At 36.7% G+C, this 3686-nt stretch overlaps 1 pseudogene; it reads left to right on the top strand.

The window, feature by feature from the left end:
• The first annotated feature begins 1236 nt into the window (after positions 1–1236).
• Positions 1237–2510, top strand: LOC132376233 (elongation factor 1-alpha 1-like; annotated as a pseudogene).
• Positions 2511–3686: the final 1176 nt, after the last annotated feature.

Raw genomic sequence — 3686 nt, 5'->3', positions numbered from 1 at the left:
AAGATAACATTTTTAATATATTGATGATTGTCTAAACTTTTCAAAGATATAAAAATGTCACAGATCACCTCATAAAAATAGTTGTAAGTATTGTATTTGTTGACTGAGAAAATAATTGAGAATAAATGCGTAGCATATAAGTTACAATTGGAACAAAATTAAAATGAAAGTGGGTTGTTTATTTTTATTCAGCTTATAAATTATCATATGTAGATTAGTCCACATCTTGCCTTCTTGCAGCAACTCTACAGACTTCTAGGATTTCTTAACCAACAGTTTAAAGAACCACACACTGTATAATCCTTTTTCATTGATTATGTAATATGCTCCACAGCAGTTTTAAACATTTTTAGGTATTTGATTTTTTCACTGCCTTACTTACATTAGTTTACTAAAAATATAGTATTTATAGAAATTGGATTTAATAAATATAAACTTCAAGGGACACTTTCCCTGCCATTAAAATAAGCACTTGCTTACTCATCTAGAATATGTGTGTTTCAGGGAAAATTGTTTGTGGAGCCCCACATTAACAAGAACTTACTTTCGTAAGCAATGAGTGACAATTTTAGAACCAACGATACTCAGAAAGTTGTTTTTAAACAAAAGTCCTTTATATTCTAGTCATGGTAATATTAGGAAATAAGTATCAATAGTTCTCACCAACACTGATTGAGAAATCATCAGCACTCTATTGATGAGCTCTCTTTGAAGAAGAACTGGAAATCTCATCCCCTCTGACTCTATTTTAGAAACTCCCTTTTAATACAGCACTTAAGGGCAGACTGCCTCTGTCTTTATTACCTAAAATGACTGACGGTGATGACTTTCAGACACCACTTCCTTTTGTTTGTTTGTAGCAAGTGGGCAAAAACACAATTATGGTAAAAAATAGAGAGACTGTAAAACTTCTTTTATTTTGTTCTTTCCATTTTTATAATTTATGTATATAAGAAATAGCATATAGTAAGACTTACTGTACTGTGCTTTCCTAAAAGCAGTTTATGAAATCCATATGTTCAGAGAACAGGCAGTATTATTTCATGGAAAAGGGCCATGTCCTTATTCTGATACATAAAGTTGAGTAGGCTACCAAAATATTGTATAATGACTCAACTAAAAATGAATTACTTCCTTTTTGTGATGAGTTTGCCACCAGAACACACGTGTCATGAAAACAATACTAAGTATGAGCCAAAATGGGGTAAGACTCATATCAGTATTGCTATCACTGGCCATTTGATCTACAAATGTGGTGGAATCAACAAAACAACCATCAGAAAATTTTAGAATGAGCCTGCTGAGATGAGAAAAGCCTTCTTTGAGTATACTTGGGTCTTGGAAAAACTTAACGCTGAATGAGAATATGGTATCACCATTGATCTCTCCTTGTGGAAATTTGAGATCAACAAGTATTATATGACTATCATGATGCCTTAGTACACAGAGATTTTATCAAAAACGTGGTCACAGACACATCTCAGGCTGACAGTGTTGCTGCTGATATTTCTAAATTTGAAGAAGGTATCAATAAGAATGTGTGGACCCATTATCATGCCCTACTGGCTTACATGCTAGGTTTGAATCAACTAATTTTTGATGTTAACACAATAGATTCTACCCAGTCACTCTACAGCTAGAAGAGATATGAGGAAGTCAGCATCTATATTAAGAAAAGTGGTTATAACCTCAACACAGTAGCATTTGTTCCAATTTCTGGTTGGAATGGTGGCAATGTGCTGGAGCTAAGTGCTAAAGTAGCTTGGTTCAAGAGATGGTAATTTACCATAAGGATGACAATGCCAGTGGAGCCACACTGCTTAAAGCTCTGTATTGCATCCTGCAAACAACTCATGCAACTGCCAAGCCCTTTTGTCTGTCCCTCCAGGTTGCCTACAAAATTGGTGTTATTGGTACAATCCCTGTGAGTTGAGTTGAGACTAGACTGGGCGTGGTGACCACCTTTGCCCAAGTCAACACTACAACTGAAGTAAGGTTTGCTGAAATGCATTTTGAAACTTTGAGTGTAGCTCTGCCTGGGAACAACATGGTCTTCAATGTCATGAACATGTCTATCAAAGATATTTATTGTGACAACATGGCTAGTGACAGCAAAAATGACTTACTATGGAAGCAGCTGGCTTCATTGCTCAGGTAATTATCCTGAACCATCCAGGCCAAATCATTGCTGGCTGTATAATTGAGCTGGATTGTCACACTGCTTATATTGCTTGTAAGTTTGCCAGGCAGAAGAAGATTGATTGCTTTTCTGGTAAGAAGCTGGAAGATGGCCCAACTTTTTGAAATCTATTGATGCTGCCATCACTGAGGGTGTTTGTGACAGAATTATGTGTGTTGAGAGTCTCTCTGACTCTCCTCCTCTGGGTCATTTTGCTGCTCATGATATGAGGCAGACAGTTGCTGTGGATGTAATAATGACAGTGGGCAAGAAGGCTTCTGGAGCTGGCTAGGTCAACAAATCTGCTCAGAAAAATCAGATGACTAAATGAATAGAACACTGAGCTGTCTTAATTGGCTGTGGAAGAATAGCTCAGAACTGTTTGTCTCATTTGGCCATTTAAGTTTAATAGTAAAAGGCTGGTTAATGATATAAATGCACTGTGAAACCTTCAGAAAGAAAGGAACGTTTTGTCGACCATTTTTTTTTTAAATGTATGTTGTTGCTGGTTTTTTTTTGGTTTTTATTTTTAATTTTATTTATTTATTTATTTATGGCTGTGTTGGGTCTTCGTTTCTGTGCGAGGGCTTTCTCTAGTTGTGGCAAGTGGGGGCCTCTCTTCATTGCGGTGCGTGGGCCTCTCACCATCGCGGCCTCTCTTGTTGCAGAGCACAGGCTCCAGACGCGCAGGCTCAGTAGTTGTGGCTCACGGGCCCAGCCGCTCCGCGGCATGTGGGATCTTCCCAGACCAGGGCTCGAACCCGTGTCCCCTGCATTGGCAGGCAGATTCTCAACCACTGCGCCACCAGGGAAGCCCAACCATTTTTTGATGTGGTAGTTTTAAGTTGTTAGATTTTTAAATCAGTACTTTTAATGGAAATATCTTAACCAAAATCTGTCAGAGAATGTTGAAACCCATTAAAACAAAGTTGAATAATAAACCGGTGTCTTCTTTTGGCCAACACCAAAACTTTCCATAAAATTGCTTAGGAAAGAGGCTTAAGGGGAAAAGTTGCCTGTGACCTATATCTGGTGTTCCATTTGCTGAAACTTGATTAATTTATTTCAGAGTTAACTGATTATTTTCAGGGCAGGGATGGAAGTGTTGTTTTGTTTTTTGTTTTTTTGTTTTTTTTCGCCTATATACAATAGAGAGGATTGTCTCTTAAATTGATTTAAATACACAGTGAAATGTTACAGATGTGATCTATCATTTGTAATATCTCATATTGCTTGGGATAGAAAAGTAAAGAGTAACTTGTTATGTGAGTTACTCTCTTATAAGAGAGTCAAAGTTCTGCAATATTAAAACTCATATGTTATACACAGGGTATTTAACTTCATGTAGTTCTATTAATATTGAGGAAATGTGTTGGTATAATCCCTTAAATTTAGTTTCCCTGTTCTTGAATGCATTCTTACATTTAAAAATCACACGTTAGAGTTTGTTAAAACAAGAGTCTGAATTATAAGGTTTAAGATATTGAGGAGTGGCCTGCTTCGAAGA

The sequence above is a fragment of the Balaenoptera ricei genome, chromosome 12, assembly GCF_028023285.1.
Source record: "Balaenoptera ricei isolate mBalRic1 chromosome 12, mBalRic1.hap2, whole genome shotgun sequence".
NCBI classification, from domain to species: Eukaryota; Metazoa; Chordata; class Mammalia; order Artiodactyla; family Balaenopteridae; genus Balaenoptera; species Balaenoptera ricei.
The sequence above is the reverse complement of the archived record's forward strand: the minus strand, read 5'-3'. Positions and strand labels throughout refer to the sequence as shown.